Raw genomic sequence first — 19,383 nt, forward strand, 5'->3', positions numbered from 1 at the left:
TGCTTACAAATATACCTTCAAGTTGATACCAAAACCAACCATTTGCAATGTATTTTACAAATCCTAGGCAGCATGCACTCAACAATGTGTGCTAAGTATCAAACTGACTGCATGTAACCCTAAAAACAGGAGTTCCGGTTTGGGGTTATGTGACCTGATACTGATAACAAAAATATTGAGTTGTGATAATAGCATCATCGGTGTTGCTATAAATATATCATCGGTCAAATAAACTGCCGCAACACCCCTTAAGTCAGTCGGTAAAGTCTATTTCGTACTGTTTCAGTTTCCAGAGCGCAGACAGCGCCGTCCCCTCCACCACAAGAGCACCCACGACGACGACCAAACCGAACGCTAACCTCGCAACCAATGCTTCAACCTCAGACATAATTATACAAGCGATCCCATATCCAGTTTCTTGCTGTCAGGGAGAGCAGGTAATTAGAAAATTATAAGTGAGTATATTCAATAATAATTCCGGAATAAATGTGTTACTTACTTGCTTTCAACATCAAGCTATTGATATAATGTCCAGGGTTCTTACTGTATTCGTAACTTATGTTTTTATTGTTGGTTAGGACATTACAGGCTATATTAAGCCAAGGGTTGACTGTTCACGGATTCTAGAATAGGTAAAGACAATATTATTCCAATGATCGAGAGAAGCCGAACCGTCACCTGCTCAGAGTTGTCGTTGCTTATTGCCACAGAGTTTCACATCCAGGCCTCGGCCCCAAGCAGGACAGGGGCACACTATGCCGCCCTATAAAATTTGCTGTTTATTTTACAAAGTGAGCAATTAAATACTGGTGACTTATAATGAAAGATTTATTTATAGTTATATAAGTTCCATTTGATGGTCATTATTTGTTTACTGAATTTGTATGGATGTATGTGCTCTCTGCCCCAGGAGAGGTGTAAGTGCGGGTTATTGTGCAACGGGATACAGGAAACGCCCGGATTCCAGAGGGGCCCCGGGTTCTTTTAAAGTGCCCGATGCAGTTCACCGATAAACCGCACCACTGTTTAATGTTAATCGCGGAAGACATGTAAAGGAGTTTTATTTGTTATCAACAGAAACAAATCAACATCTATGTGCAGTCAGAGAAAAATAACAATAATAAATTGCATGGTGTTGTTAAAATAGAGATTTGTTAAGTCACGGCTTATAGAAAATAAAGTGGAATAATATTAAGAGGAAAAATAGTATTACTCTTTTGATTCTTTTGACTGATGCATTTGCTTAAAATCTCTGCTGGGGTTCTTGTTCGTTTTGTGTGTTGGCTGTTTGGGCGTGTGAGGTTGTACCGACAGGACTAGTTTTAATAGAACATTTTTATATAATAAAGAGAGAGCTGTGTCTGTGTACTAGTTTTTAGGGGCTCAGAGGAAAGCAATTTCTAGAGCTACTGTTTGTTTTGTTGGAGTGACCATTTGTAAGATTAATTCTTTCTTTGCAACAGAGGTGATGGGTTATCTTTCTTATATGAGATTAGGCGCATCTAGCGTTTATGTTTGTTTACATTATGATGGAGAAGAAACAAAATCTCGTTAGTAGTGTAAAACGTTCGAAGGTGATATTATATTTGTCTATTTCTGTCTGACATTAGTATTATTACTTGTCATATTTTCAAAATAGTACGTAAACTGTTCTATTATCATAAGCAATGAAAGACAAACAAACATACATGTACAAGAAAACTAGACATGCAAACAAACACGTCAATATTGGAATTAAGCTTTTTATTTCAAGACATTAAATGATAGTATAAAGGTCTCGCTTATATTTCGTGTGAACAAAGTGAAGGGTAGCCCTGAATATTTATGTAGCAAGGCATACTCTTTAGGGAATTAGTCGAAAATAAGGGGGATAATAGAAATTACTGATTCGATGTATATAGCCATTTGATGCTTCACTGCGATGAAATAATTTAACACACGACTCGAAGTACTGTTGATTGCCGTTTATTCTGCTATTTAATCAACACGACGCCTTCCAAGTCCTCAAAATTTTCTAATCAACAAGACAGGTTAATCACTATAACTATATAGTCACTATTATATAGAGTTATCATGCGGAAGTCCATAACTTGAAGACATAAGTCCAATCTCCCCGACTTTCTGGATGTGTACTGTATCTGCTTGATTTCAGCCAGCATATCTACTTAAAAACTCAACTTCATTCTGACAAATACAACGGATATATGATGATTACAACGGAAATGTGACGATTGAACCGGATATATGACACATACACAAGGAATCAACCTTTGTCATGCAAAACTTCCGTAAAAAATAATTTCCAACCATCAGGTTTTCCCGCTGAAACAATTTATGCGTGTGGCAATTTAAAAGGAAATAAACGCAGAATTAAACCCGGATTGGCAAACACTTATTGACGTTTGAGGATAGGGACTGACTTTTCATTACTATGGTCAGGAAATATGCCATTACGTCACAGCCACCTTATTTTTTTCTAAATGTACCAAACTACCAAAGTATGTCATAAATATACGTAAGTATCATTGATACAACACTTTGTCTATGAATGACGCGTTGAAAAAAAACATTTGACAAATTTATCTGCTTAATAAACAAGTGTGTATATTGTTAGACATTTTAAATGTCAATTGAAATGTACTGGAATAACATCACGGGTCCTGTGGCGTTGATCGAATATCCGACTGTAACGTCAGGCGTTTTCCATGACACATTGAATGTGTTGTTTGGCTTTACGTCAGTCGCTGTTGCTGTTCAGTCGAATTTGGTGTTGTTGTTGTCAAGCAGATGGCTTGTCGTTTCTGCCCAGGCTGATTTTAAAATGGTCAGAATGTTGTTGTTGTTGTTGGCCCCACCGTCACCATATCATCCGGAGCATGAAGATCTTCAATGGGTCTTCGTGCTAACGATGCGTTAACTGTGACAGTTTTCTTGATATCTAAAGTGCTATATTATACAAAGACCGTCCATTGTGGACATGCGCCCTTATGTTGTTTTTTGTTAATTCCATTTTTTATTTCTTTCGTAAACATAATACACCTAGCATATAACATAATACATAATATGTCAAATATACACACAATTAGTATGTTTGTTTCACAATGTATTACTATATAATGGTACATAGCATTTTTGAAGACTATGAATGTTGTAGATAAAGCATGTGTATTTTGTCAATTACATTTTACTAGAAATACATACATTGAGCATAATGTTTCACAAAGTTTTTTATATTACTTGTGATACATAGCATCTATGAAGACAATAAATGGTGTGAAATGAATATGTTTGAATAAGTTTCAAACAATATTTAAAAAGTTTGCAAAAATGGTGTAATGTTACACAGGTCAATAAAGGTTATAATACAAATATACAAAAAAGAAAGAAAAAAAGGGTGTTTGTTGCTTTAAGGTAGGTGTTCTTATGTAAGTGAGTATGTGTAAAGATGTTTTTAGGGTAGGTGTATTAATTGGGCAAAAAAAGCGCCCAGCGAGTATTAAAAATATGTAGTTTGTTTTGTGTTGTTGCGATTAATTCCTCGAGTTTAATTCTAGTATTAAAAATGGTACAAACATTTCTACTAGTGGTGTTGTTTTCTCCTTTTTGCATTTAAAGATAAAATATTTAGCCAACAATATTATGAAGTTAATGACATGTGAATTGTTAGCATCAGCTAGGGTCAAATTACAAAAAGATATAGTTGCATAATTTAGCTCCAAGTTTTCTTACCTTTCTAACTTGTCGCAAATAAAGTTTTTTATATCCATTCAAATCTTTTGAATAGGATGACAATCCCAGAATAAGTGAATATTCGTTTCTGTGTGCATATTACAAAAATCACATAATGTTGATTGAACGAGATTGCATTTATGGAGGAAAGAATTGTTTGGTAAAATGTGCATGAGGTATTTATATTGGAAGTTTCTAAGTTTGGTGTCAATAGTTAATTTGATTGGTTGGTTGGAGATGGTTCGTTGGTTAATGTTTTGATTATTCAGAGTTTCTTTCCATTTATCAAATTGTTTGAACACTTCTGGTTTTTGTTTAAGTATAAGTGATTTATATACCATTTTGCAAGCTTTTGTATTTTCTGTTATTTCGTTAAGCTTGTATTGCGGCGTGGTGTAAATAATATCGGTTTCTTTTAGTCTATGTTTCCATTCAACAGGTATGCTTTTTACAATTTGATGGTATTTTATAAAGTCTACTTTATCTATTTCAAAAAGGTTTATTATATCTTGAAAACTGTAAAAAAAATCTTTTCCTGAAATCATATATATGTTCAATAAATTGAATACCTCTGTCGAACCATGTTTTTATAAAGAACGTTTTATTTTCGATTTTTATAAATGAATTATTCCAGATAAGTTGCTTATGTACATATATTTCATCTTTTTCTAACGCAATGCTAAGCCAAACAGTCAGAATGTTTTTTAAGAATACGGATTTAATGTTAAGGTCTTTAACTTCCTTTTCATGATAGTTTGATTTAAAAATCAACGTTCAACCATAACTATTTAGCATATTGGTGTATATTTTAATCAGTTTTGAATCTGGTTGAAATATAAATCTTTTTATCCAACTGGCTTTGACGGATTTTAAGAATATGTCAATATCTAACATTTTTAAACCACCTTCGACATAATCTTGTGTGATTCGCTTTGTGGCAATTTTATCTGGTTTTTCGTCCCACAGAAATTTGTAACATAGCGATTTTATATTTGAGATTATGTCTTTATATGGGTTTGGTAAAACTGTTAATGCATATACAAGCTTGGTTATTGCAAAAGTTTTTAAAACTGTAATTTTTCCAATGAAAGATAGTTTCCACCACTTCCATTGATTTAAACAAGTTTCAAAAGCATGAATTTTTCCCGGAATATTTAATGACATTATTTCTACGGGATCGTTGCTAAATTCTATTCCTAAGGTTGAAGCATGGTTGGAGCTCCAGATAAATTCTTTGTGTTTGCAAAATTCAATTTGATTATTTTTAAGTGCTCCTAGCCTAAGGATTTTACATTTATGACTATTTAATGTTAGTCCGGATATTACTGCAAATTCTTCTATGATTTGTAATAATGTTTCGAATGATGTTCAACAACCATCAAGTATGAAAGAGGCGTCATCAGCAAAAAGCGACTGTTTTAATTCTACATTATTAATTGTTATTCCTTTGACTTGTGTGTTAAGTTCAATGTCTATCGACATCAATTCAATGCAAATAATGAAAATGTAAGGAGATAAAAGACATCCTTGTCTGACCCCTCTTTGTATACTGAAAAAATCTGAAAAATGACCATTATTTGTAACGCGTGATGTTGCATCTTTATAAAAAAGCATTACACACTGTAAGGTATGCTCACTAAATCCGCAATGGCGGAGGCATTTAAACATAAATCCATGATCCAGACTGTCGAAGGCTTTATTAAAATGTGAAAAAATAGGAGACCGTTTTTGTTACTTTCATCCATTAGTTCAATAATTTCATGCAAAAGTCTTACGTTTTCGCCAAAATATCTTCCTTTGATAAACCCTGTTTGATTTATACTGATTATATTATTTAAATAAGGTTTTATACGATTGGCAATGGATTTTGTAGCTATTTTGTAATCAACGTTAAGAAGCGAGATGGGCCTCCAGTTATCGTTCAAAAGGGTGTCCTTTCCGGTCTTAGGTAGTAAAGTAATTATGCTTTGTTTTTGCAATTCTGTAAGGTTAATGGTGTCTAAAGAATAGTTAAGAGAATTAACGACATCTTGCTTAATATCATTCTAAAATATTTTGTAAAATTCTGCAGATATGCCATCTGATCCTGGACTTTTATTGTTTTTCATGTCTAGCAATGTTTTAGCGCATTCATACTCTGATAGGCATTTTTGTTCATTTTGCGTTTGTTCTGGGTTTATTTTATTGCAGATATTGGTATAGTAACGTTCATGATTGTTTATATCTATATTGTTGTCTTTTGTCAGAGTGTTTTAATATTTCGTTTTGATCTTGTATTACGGCATTACGATTAGTTTTTAGTTGTTGTATAGTTTTAGCTTCTGAGCTTTTTTTCAAGATTTGCAAAATATTGAGTGGTTTTTTTTCGGAGCCTTCAATCCATTGTGCCTTAGCTCGCATCAGTATTCCTTTTATATTATGTTCAATTAGATCATTTAATTCGCTTTTTGAATCGTTCAGTTGTTTGCATTTGTCAAAATCGTTACTATTTATTGTTAATTGTTGTTCTAATTCTGCAATTCTTGATTTAAGTGTTTCTTCCTGCTCTTTTTTTTCTTTCTATTTATTTTTACTGACGTATTTAATAGTTTCGTCTCGAATGCTCCCTTTCATTATTTCCCATAATGTATTTGGATTAGCTTCGCGATTGATATGTGCAATTTCCAATAAAGACGTACGGATACATCTTTGATATTCCTGCTCAAATAATAATTAGAAAATACCCTGGACCTCTGCAATAAGAATGTATGTCGAATTGAATTGATATTAAAGAGTGGTCCGATTTAAACCCTGGAGAAATGTTGCATTCTGCGAGACAATTTGTAATGTCTTGAGATATAAGGAAATAATCTAATCGACAAAATATAGGTGGTTGAGTGTTTGATGCCATGTGAATACTTTTTTATGTGGATTTTTTAAACGCCCTATATCACATAGATCATTGTTTTCTATTATTTCATTTATTTTTGCGTTACATTTTAGTTGTATCTGATCGACCGTGTAATTTATCTAAAGTATAGTTAATAACAGTGTTAAAATCCCCTCCCAGGATTAGTGAGTGGTCATTATACATCTGTAAATGTCTATCCAAGCTATTTAAAAACTCCGTATTATCTGTGTTGGGACCGTGAATATTAAACATAACAATTAATTTTCCTTGAATTTCCATTTTCAATATTTGAAGCCTGCCCATGATTATTTCCTGATATTCTAAGATAGTGTATTTAAAATCTAAATCTTTCTTGATAAAAATGCCTATACCTAGAGAGTTAGAGCTGTTGCCGCTTAAAAAAAGGTCTCCTCCCCATTGCTTACCCCAAGTTGCGTTATCTACCTCTGCATTACAATGTAATTCTTGAAGAAAGCATATATTGAATTTGTTTTCTTTAAGCCATTGAAACATAATGGAACGTTTTGCTGATGATGCTAAGCCTTTTGTGTTATAACTGCATATTTTAACTGTCATTTTTCAAGTAGGTGATGCTCGTTATCATGCTTTCTTTTTTAACTACCAATGTGTTGTAAGTATTTGGAACGTAACCCTTAAACAAAATATTATATTTACACCCCAAAAAGCAACAGGTACACATAATGAATAATAAAAAAGTTAACAATTACAAAAAGGAATGGGTTTCGCCATAACAGGTTAGTTGGTATGACAAACAATTTCAATAGAAAAATGAAAGAGTACATTTTGAAAGAACAAAATAAAGCGTGTGTATGTGCGTGCGTGTGTGTGTGTGTTTGCGTGTGTGTATTGTACGTATGGAAAGTAACTCTTAAACAAAATATTATGTTTACACTCTAAAAAGCACAAAAGCGTGTGTGTTTGTGTGTGTGTATTGTACGTATGGAAAGTAACTCTTAAACAAAATATTATGTTTACACTCCAAAAAGAAACAGGTACACATAATGAATAATGAAACTGTTAACAATTACAATATAAAGAAGTGAAACTCCAGCTGCTGGAGCAGTATTGAATTTTCATTAAAAACAATTAGTTGGTCCTTTATTTAAGGCAAGTGACCGATTGCCCAAACAGTACAAACAGCACAATACAGCAAAATACAAACCAACATAAACACAAAATATGAATAAGCTGGGGTCACCGCCTTGGAACGGTCAATGCAAAGCATTGGGGGTTTAAACCTGGTTGTAGAGCGCTCAACCTCACACTTGGCCCAGCAATATTCATAATACATTTAAGTGCAAATAAAATTTAACGTCATAGCATTGTAACTCAAATTAAATAATAATAAAAGGGAATTAAAACGCATTCATTTTAATTACTATTTAATTTCTCAATTGCATTGAAGATACAAGAGTAACAGAGTTACAACTTTTTGACGAACGATCAAATAAAACTATTAACAATTGTCAACTACATTCCTTCTTAATAGAAAAAGATTTGAGAATATAGCTTCGTGGAGTTAATATCTCAGATAATCATCGCGCAAATACAGGAAGAAGCAGCAATAATGAGTGTAAAAATTCCATATTACATAGCTTGGTTGTTTATGTGACTGCTAAAAAAATAAAAATGATTCAATCAAACAAGAAACGCCTATCAGAGAGAAAATATAAATAAAATGGAACGTTATAAACCCAATGACCTATGCATGTAGATTACAACTGGGAAAGTCGGTCGTATGACGTCACAAAAATCCATAATGACATAATGACGTGAACAAATTCCAGGGGCAGTACTAAATAAAAATATTAATGGGGCTGTGCTACTAATAAAACAAGTTTAGGTGATTTAATATTAAGAAGCAAATGAATAAAAATGGTAATTCCATTAAAGCGACATTATTGGAATCAAACAGTATATAAGTGTTTTGACAACTGAAGACAGAAATGATTTGATGTACGATTTGAGTCCAAATGTAGTTTTCATGCAGATTTGTTCATACGACACAATGACACAATTTTATTCATCAGTGAAAAATGCCTATAATGTAGTTTTCATGCAGAATTGTCATACGACACAATGACACAATTTAATTCAACAGTCAAAAATGCCCATAATATCACTAATGATTCCAAATTTTAAGGGAAGAAAGATAGAGTGAATCGAAAACCATCAAACACGTGTTTTTAAGTACATAAGCATCGTATCCTTTTGATAAAAACAAGTTAATTAAATTGAAAAGTTTAATATGAACATTTGGTTTAACATATTTTAATTTGCGGACACGCTTCAAAACATCTCCGTAAAATGATGGATGAGAGATTCCATCATTTAAATGCTATTTTAAAGAAACATTATATTTTGAAATTAAATCACCATACTTAGAGTAAAATCTAGCAAATTTATTTCTTAGGTTATGATACAAAAGGCCTTGTTTTAGCAATTTTTTAGTTAATATTAGATTACGATCATAGTGGTTTTTGCCATAACAGGTAAGTTAGTATGACAAACACTTTCAATAAGAAAATGAAAGAATACATTTTAAATGAACAAAATAGAGCGTGCATGTGTGCGTGTCTGTGTTTGTGTGTTTGCGCGTGTGTGTGTGTGTGTGTTTGTGTGCGCGCGTGCGCGTGTGTGGGTGCGCGCATGTGTGTGTTTGTATTGTACATGAGGAACATACAAAATAATTGACAAAGTTTTTTTTTGCCTAAACGGCCACAACTGTAAAAGCAAAAAAACGCACACAACACTTGCCTACATCTAAACAATACATATATAATATAATATTTTTTTCTATTCAATAACAACACAAATACAGTTGCAAAATTAAGAAAAAAATATACATACAGAAATTGTTTGCACAACCAACATATTACTTTTTCACAAACACTGAACAATGTATAACGGCTATTAAAGTGTTTTTATAACCAGTTGTACAACGCTTTTACCCAACGGATCTATGCAAATTACCCATTTTATCATCTACCGTTAACCTTTAACCGTCCCCTAATACAAGCTTGCATATTCCTTGTCTTCCACTTGTTTTAACTGTTAGCTATTAACGGTTTATTACTCTCGATAATAAAACGAGTACATAATATGTTGGTTGATGTACTGTGTGTTTAAAAACTGTCAGTGCAGCTTTAAATAATACTTGTACATATTTTAGCGTAGTTTGTGTTTACTTTCATTTTTAAGTTAAAGTATCTTAAAAAATTAAAGATATTTTTGACATTTACCCCATCAAAAACATGACAATGTTGTTAGTAATAGGAATAAAGTACCGTTCAGTAGTTTTGGTTTGTTTTAAAGCGGGTATATACGATTTTGTCAAATATTTATGAATTTATATAAACTGTGTAAAAAACTTTATATATATATATTTCAATATAAATTAAAATAAAAGTTAAGAAGAACATGTGTCGAAAAATGCGAAATAAGCCAGATATTTAATTCTGAAATTGAAAACGGCTGTACAGCCGAATTCGCCAGCATGTATACCATACATGTACGATGTGCATCTAAACTTAGTTTAACGGTTTATTTGAATTCCTGCAACGACATCTATTCATACGACACACGAACACTATCTCGGATCCTAATGCAAAGACGAATGCTTCGGTTACTGTAGGAAAATATGTACGTCATTATCGGCTCGGGGCGCTAATTTGTCTTTGCTGCATTTTATGAAATTCGGCTTTAATGTATAATTTTTCTTGCCTATTTTGTGTTATTGTAACATATTTTATCAATATATTACAATTAAACACATATAAAAAATCGTATATACCCGCTTTAAGATGATTGCTATATAATGACGTGTGTTTTTGTATTGCAATTATCAATATTATCAATTTTGGTCATGAGTTGGATTGGATATCAAGGCGTATGCAACTGGGTTTGGTGCGGCGCACGCCTTTTGTGCATGCGATATTTGCAGAACAGCACAATATATTATTTATATATTATTCTTAATTGATAGAGGAGATATCCAATAGCTTCATAGAAGTATTAACTGCGCTCTGTTATGGCACCACAAACCCACCAATACGAGTTGGCAGTGTTTAGCAGAAGGGTAATACTTAACGTAACTCGTTTATTCATGAATTGTTCTTATCAAACGCCTTTCATAGCCTTATCGTCAAGAACATTTATTTTATGATGTTGTAAATGTAGAGTGGTTTTTAACAAAACACAAATACATGCATGCGTAACAATGATATCATGGATTGTGAAATGAAGTTTGAATGAGCATTCTCATGATAATTCGATTCGATGTCTTTTAAAAGGAGTCTTTTAATAAAACATCATGTAGATTCTAATATATAAATGTGTTATAAATGGTAGCTTATTTTTCGAAAGTAAAGCTACAGTCAGATATATAGTTTTACAACAGAAACGTAAATTATCACATATTCATAAAAGCGTTCTTACTTTTTACACTGTCATCTTCTACAACCAGAAATCATTTCTGGCGGAAATTCAAAGGATAATGGATAAAATGCCGTTTACCTATAAACACATGTTGAAGTTTTAAATAAAATGTGCTTTTTCAACATAATATATAATATTCAGCTTGTTTCGTGGTGTATGGCAATGCAAATCATGTAACTTTACATGTTTTAGGAAACTGTATAAATGATAAATTCCGTCCTTTGATTGGCAGAGACAAGTGGATCAACACGAGTGTAATTAATAAATATTGGTTTGTTGATATTGTATGACCTTGTACAATATATGACTTTTTTCTTAAATGTGTTTATTGGTGCACATAATGTTAACACCAATTGTTGTATTTAGACAAAATATTGTTTATACGACAGTAGCATTATCGTCTGTACATTGTTTATTGTATTGTTTGCAAATATTGTCTATGGAAGTATACCCATACATAGTAATGTTGTGATTAATATGCTATAATTATACATTAAGATTAACGTAATATGAGCACACACAAATATGATTGAAATTATCATCAAACATACAAAAATTACAAAAATAATACGAAAAATAAACAGACCACAGCATTATACTCTCTTTTACGGAATATCAAACCAAAGGTCATCTTCTTCATTAATAGCAGTTACGTTATGTAAGCTTTACATTAAAATAAACTGCACTTTACATTTTCTTTATCCGAATTATTTTAAAACTTAAATATCTGTTGAAAAAAAGAGGACATGTGATAAATATCGTTCTTTCATTGACGAAACGGATGAGAAAATATTCGACAAGAGTTTACTTGATTCGTTTGGCAGTGTCGGGCATATTGTGTCTATAGACATCGGTATTACAACGATGCTTTAACAGGTACTCTACATAGATAAAGGTGGATGTGGTGTAACGGGTATGGTGTCCGCCTAGCGACACGGGAGGTCATGGGCTCGATCCCCACTAGGGGAACGTTCTTAAGATTCCCTCAAAGACACCAAGTACTGGTTCTAGGCACAGGAAACGATCTCGATAGCGCGTTTCTATATACCTGAGGCTTTCGATACAGTCGAGCTTACAGGTTTAAACTAAATCTAAGGCAAAAGAACAAATTTTTGCCATACGCTAAACTGGATGAATTTTACATGTTGCGGCTATTCAGCCATTTTGTTGGCAATAATTAAGATCGAGAGACTTATGGTGACAACGTCGATCGCGTTCTCAACGTCAAAACTGACACAAAGTTACTCTGTTATGTTAGCTGTAGTTATCTTGATCTTCTGACCAACCTTTCCAAACCATCACGCGTTGTTCATGTACAAACAGTACGATATGATGAAACAAACTCTACAAACGAAACCGTAAAAAATTACACGTAAACACCGAACCCACAAACGCGAAAAGATGATGAAACCTTTGGTCAAAATGCTTTTGGAATGGAAGCGAATGTGTACCGAAATACTGGACGAGATAAGCGATATTGAACATGCCCGGGACACAATTAAATACATGACAAATTTAAAAGCGAACCCCGGTTGTCTCGACATATTCTTGACCGAAATGAATGAAACATAGCGTTATTGAGCTAATTCTAAAAATAATTTGCTTTGCTGTCTATCAATGGAACGAGTCAGTGTGTTTTCAATGTCGGAGAACAATTTCTTTTGCACAATATCTGTAATGCCGGCTGTCATATTGAAGTGTTATGGCAGGGTATTGGTATTACCCACTGTCATATTGTAGTGTTTTTGAAGAACATGAAGAATATGATAAGACTGCGTTTGAAGCTTAAACGGCCGGCTACCTAAAATACGAACAATGAAGACAGACGCAGTGGTGTTTTACAAATAATCATATAAATTATTTTGTTTTTATTGACAAATGCTTTTAGTACAAATATCATCTATTGTGAAACCGGGGCAGTATAACAATATGGATTTCAGATTGATAGGGGACCGGTGTATTAGAATCCCCCCAGGGGTTGGGCAAGGCAGAATCGGTACCAGAAGCTTTTCTGTAGATGTCCGGGCGTAATCATTGTTTCAATTCTTCAGAATTAAGAGTGGCTCTGCACAAATATTTTTTTTATTTACTCATATTGACCTGCAAAAACTTATATAATATAAATACTATATAATATCAAAACATCAAGTAATTTATAAGTGTACTTTAACGACAGCAGAGTGGCGCAGTGGAAGCGTGCGAGGTCCAAACACAAAGGTCATTGGGTAAGAAAAATGTCGAAAAATAACATATCTGCAATGAACATGGCAGTACACATGTTCTGCAAAATAACTGAAAAACGACAACAACGTGGAGCACTAATAATCCGTCAACTCACTTAAATATGACAAAAATACACAGTACATTTGTTCTGTATAATCATTCAATTATGACAGCAATTTGAAATTCCAATGTTCTGTGATACAAATGAAGTGTGACAACAACGCACCGTACCCACGTTATCTCAGAACTATGAAATATGACAAAAAAACGTGATGTCAAATTAATTAAATCAAAGCGCTGTAGGCGCTGAAGGCATGGGGCTGGATTGAGTGTGATTGGGAAGAAGTATTGACCGAATTTCTACCTTTGTCCGAATTTACACGGATTGACCCTAGCGGTTGAGTGCAGAAGCTCAGAGACTGTAAGAAAAGACAATATTTGTGTATATACTACAGTGTACAAAGACGGTGGAGGACTACACGATACTGGTGGTTGGAACGATAACCTTTTGTTCAACTCTAAAGATCAAGTAGAGGTTCGTCTACATAGGCGGTGAAGATATACAACAACAACAACATGGTCGCAAAGAACTGTTATTGTTGGCGTCAAACAAATCACTTTCAATTGCCTAAAATAGCATTTTATTACATAATTAACAGATCGGGAAAACACTCATACTTCCTTTGTAATGTGTATACAAAAGAAAATCCACTTACTCTGATAAAGAACGGTGTACAGATTGTGTAATTTGTCTAACGTAGAACTTTTCGCGCTCGATTTGCGCGCTCGATCTGCGCAGTGAAATACCATATCCGGTTACTTCGTCTATTTCCGAGAATGATAGTGAATATTTGCAATCTCCACGCAGAGTCGCGGTGGTGAGATCGCGGTGGTGTAGTGGATGAGGTGTCCGCCTAGCGATCGGGAGTTCGTGGGTTCGAACCCCACTCGGGGTGCGTTCTCATTAACTCCTCCATAGACACCTAGTACTGGTTCTTCCCAGGAGCGGACTCGATAATGTCCCTCTGCCTATATTGCTCGAAAGAGCGGTTGGCAGTATACAAAGAAAGAAAGAGTTGTCGTTCCTTGCTCTCACATACAACTCTGCGAAATGCTCAGCTTGCCATTTTGCCTATTAATTGGTAAAACCGAACAAACGCATTCAATGTATATTTGATTGGATATTTAAGATCGCATGCATTAAATTAAGAAATATGACATTTAAATGTACGATAAATCGTGCAAAAACTTGCGAATTTTAATGCAACTCTTTGGAACTATTTTATTGCCCATATACGCAGATGAAATCATTCCACGCACTTCACAAATGTAAACAATTGAACATAATTTGTATTGAGTGACGTAAGGAATTGCTTCGACGTTGAGTGACGTAAGGAATTGCTTCGACGTGTGTATGTATGTTGGTTTCTTAACATCAAAAAACATCAATTTTATAATAATGAATTAAGACTGATATAAGATATCATGGTATGAGATGGTTTTCTTTAATGCAGTAAATGCAATGTAACCGTCGTGCAAGAGATTGTTTAGTATACTGTAAACTCAATGGTGAACGCTTGGAATGATCATGACATGAATGAGACGCTTTCATAACAATAGTCCGTTCTGAGCCCAACACAGATGTGAATGGAATGTAACAGTCGTGCAAGAGATTGGAATATGTGTTGTGGTTTTTTTCGATTTCTTTTTTCTGGAATTGTCTTGTTAACGCAATATAAAATAACAATATCTTAAAATATGTTTATAAATACGAAATATAATGTCTTCAAAAAATGTCTCAGAAAAAAATCTTCTTACTGTCTCCGTGAACACTCGTATCTTTTCGGCCTAGACCGTCAAGTGAGGAACTTATTCTCGCATGAATATGCAAACAATAAAAACTATGTCGTAGCCAATGCGTAGCAACACTGTTATGTTATATAGTGATGTTCTGTATTTACAAGGCGGGTTATTGACATCTGCGAAGAACTAATTTTATTGCGCATTAATTTAGTGGTAAACCGGACTTTTGGGAATTTAGATTTTGACAGCCAGCCAATTCGGATAGGCTCAGAAATTTATATCATTACTATGGCCTTGGGGCTACGCCTCAGGCCAAAAATGGCTCTCGATAAGAGGCGCTTTGAGTTTTCCATTAAATATGCAGGTTAATCTTAAACTTTGGGAGAAAAGAAAACTTTCTCATTGTCAAAGTGATTTTTATGCATTGCATTCAAAATCAAATTGAATTAAAATTAAAATAAAAACTGATATTTCTAGCTTTACCTTTTTATGAGGAAATTCCACTTAGTGGTTGAATTTAGATAGCACCAGTACGCTTAAACTCATTATTCTTATTTTTGTCTAGAGCACTGGAACAATAGTTGCAGTTAGGAAACGACAATCAGTTTTAGACACTTTTTTCTTGCAGCCAAATATGTGAAAAGGTCTTTTTAACAAAATAGACCCTAGAACAGAAGAATACCGAGAGCTAGTATACCTCTTCACATCGGGCTTGAGTCGCAATGGAGTCGTATACCACACCATGAACGTATTGTAGATGGCGTGACGTAGCCGATGATCGCCGCGTGAACATAGATGGAGAGGGGGGGGGGTAAAGCTTTGGAAAACATCAGCTTATTTTGCTTTATATTATTCTAATAATTGTAAGTTGACTTGATTCATGTTCATTCTAAAAACATTTGTTTCGGTTTGAACTGAAAAATATATATTGAACAGAGCGTGGTCTCCAGGGCCTAAGGTAGCAAGAAATCACATGAATACTATATTGAAGAAGTGTGATATGTCATTGTTTTCTTCAATAACAAGTTAGTACTACTGCATCAAAGTTGGTCAAGTAGTATGGTTAGTCTTGATTGAATTTTTAAACATAAAAAGAAAAATGTGCAGGAAGACGTGTTCAAAATATCGACCATCTAAACATTATACACATACGTTTTAAGATTAGACTTCGACTTTAAATACTAGCAACCTATTTAGATACAATGTTATGTTTTCTACAATATGTCATTTTATTCTTAAAAAGGGAAAAACAGTTTTTTCAATGATATTGTTGTGTCTTTTATCAACTTTTCGAGTAGATGCTGTCAAATCGACTTAGAGTGTTGAACGTAGTCGATGAAATCAAATAAACTTGGTAAAATACGTTTCGTGATACGAAATGAACACGTTATCAATACATTTTAGTTTCATCTGCGTAGCAAAAATAAACTATTTTAATATATTTATTACTGATAAGTTTGATTTATTATTCGAGGTAATAAATACATGTACATTTGTGTTGTTTTTCCAAGGAGATTATTTTTAAAAAATGTTGACGCGAATTACTAATATTTAGGTATGTTATGGAGTAAAAACATGAGGCTGTAGACTGTCGTTTATTCCCGATATAGATAAAAACGTCTTAGATTATCCTTAATTCATTTTTGGTCAGATAGCTTTTCTTAGCTCGAACGATCTTTGGTGCGGGTAGTTTTCTTAGTGTCCAACGAACACTATTTAGTCCGAGAGTCTCGTAACGGAACTTTTGTTTTCGAAGTATTATTTAAGGGCAAACTGGCATCTTAATATTTATTTCAACGCTATTTGTGTTTTAATGACATTTACTGTTGCAAGTAGTATGCCTTTATTTAAATGTAAAAGGACGACCATTCTTCCGAGTCTGCAAAGGTATTTTAAAATGGCGTGCTCTCCCATCAAACAGTCGATATTGAAAATAACAAATATTTGTTCCCATAAACTAGAGCATTTATTTTCTCAATTAAGATGCGAAGTATTGTGTAGTACCTCGAATCATCATTACCTTTTATTTAAAGATTAATTTAACGAAACTATGTTTTCTCTGACTGAGAATTTTCGCCTTCTTATGATCAGCCTAATAATAACGATTATACGTACAATGCTTAATATATTTTCTAGGCCGCACTCTCTGACAGGCTATACAAGTTTTTTTCCCTTTTTTAATTAACTGATGATTATGTACGTGCGTTTATCTCTTTGGCTTATAATGAAAAAATATAATAGAAGGATGAAGCGTAGAAATATTTAATTATTTAATTTATTATTATTTTCATGAGCGTGAAATATGACACGAAAAAACACTCAATTTAAGATTACATTGTATATCATAATTCCACTTCTTGCCCCAATAACTATCTAGAAATAACTGCAATAATACTATTTATTAATAACAAAACATCGATGATGATTAAGTACCTGACTTTTTAAAAGTTACTGAGGATTTGTTGCCAATACATTTGACAAAATATATGCATTTATTGTATACATTCTATACATTATAGATTATAGCTTATATTTTATAATATTTATAAGATATAATAAAAGTTAAAACTATAAAGGCATACTTATCATTAACCACTAGCATGACAATGTTTCCGACGAAAGTAAAACCAATGCAATAAATACGGTTTATTGCGGAATATATTTATAAATAACATATCAATTTGCATCGACATGTACCGATGTCGTGTTGTGTATATTTAGTATGTGTTTTATCGGATGATACGTTGCTATTTGTGACCTATTCGCCTGAGTCAGAAGTGCAAATGATCTAACGCTGATAGACGCATGCACTGCGGTTACGTGCAATCGTGACAGGGCTTAAACTGCACCTGAACTACAGTTCTCCAAATGATGAACTGGTATGTTTTCAAAGCTTAATACGAATACACTGGCTTCAAGGCCACATTAAGACAGCGTGCACACTGGTATACATTTGTTAAGATATTCAAATTCGGTAAATACATGATACGCGCTGACCTTTTGTTTCACGCGTTGACTGTAAGATGACATAAACAATTTTCGTGTATTCCCTTCTTTGGCCTATTAAAGAGGTGCCTATTCCTAAGTAGTTCCGTTTCTGTTATTGGATAACGACAATACACTGTGTATAAGAATTCAAAGCTTAACTATTTCCCAGAAGCAACGTGAAAATGTCTATGTGCAAACAGCATAAAACCAGAACAGCCTTCGAGTAACTCGCAGTCTGTTCAGGTTTTATGCTTTTGCCACTCATCAGTATCTAAGGGTTGGACATTAAGCCTTTCAGACTTAAATATAGTAGGAAAGGAATTACATGTAATTTGTTTTTGCTAAGGACTTCATACGCGTCAAAGTGCGTTTCTGAGTGGTAAAGGGTTAAGTTGGAATAAAACCTCCATTAAATGAATACATATGAGGTCAACTATGGCAAACAGGATCGAAAAAACACACATGTGCGCTGTTATGCAGCCTTAACTCAACCTGGAGTACCCTAATAATAAAACAGTTACGTAGCTCCTAGAATACCCGAAAAAATAAAACAGTTTCGTAGCTCCTGGAATACCCAAAAACACAAAACAGTTACGTAGCACCGGAATATCCTATAAAGGGGGCTTTTCACGTTTTAGTAAATTGATAAAATTGAAAAAAGTTGTTTCAGATTCGCAATTTTTCGTTTAAGTTAAGATATTTGTGAGGAAACAGTAAGACTGAACATTTACCATGCTCTAAAATACCAATTATATGCATCTTTTGACGATTTCAAAACCTGAAAATTATAAAGCGTTGCAACGCGAAACGATTGAATAATTTGGATGGAAGTTCTGTTGTTGTCGTTATATTTTGTGAAAATACGACGATTGCTTATATAAAGTAAAAAAATACATCAATAATTGAATATAGCAATGATGGTCGAGTGGTCTGATTGGTCGACTTTTACTCCAGGACTCCAGGGGTCATTGGTTTGAGCCCTGTTGATAGTTACTTTTTTTCTTTTTTTAATTCTGTTCTTGATTTTTTACTGGAGCTTTTTAGATCCAATGTTTACATTTATCAATATAAAGCATTTAATGACAGACTTCAATACATGCCAAAATCTGCGAAAATGCCCCTTTAAAATAAAACAGTTACGCAGCTCCTGTAATACCCGGAAAAAACAGTTACGTAGCTTTACAAAATCCAAGGATCGATCAGGTTAGTGAAAACGAACAGTAGTTAGCTATACGTATGAGGTTTTTAGCATGATGAAAGATATACTTCACTGATTCTGTGCCTTTATTGTT

Source organism: Dreissena polymorpha, chromosome 1 (assembly GCF_020536995.1).
Source record: "Dreissena polymorpha isolate Duluth1 chromosome 1, UMN_Dpol_1.0, whole genome shotgun sequence".
NCBI classification, from domain to species: domain Eukaryota; kingdom Metazoa; phylum Mollusca; class Bivalvia; order Myida; family Dreissenidae; genus Dreissena; species Dreissena polymorpha.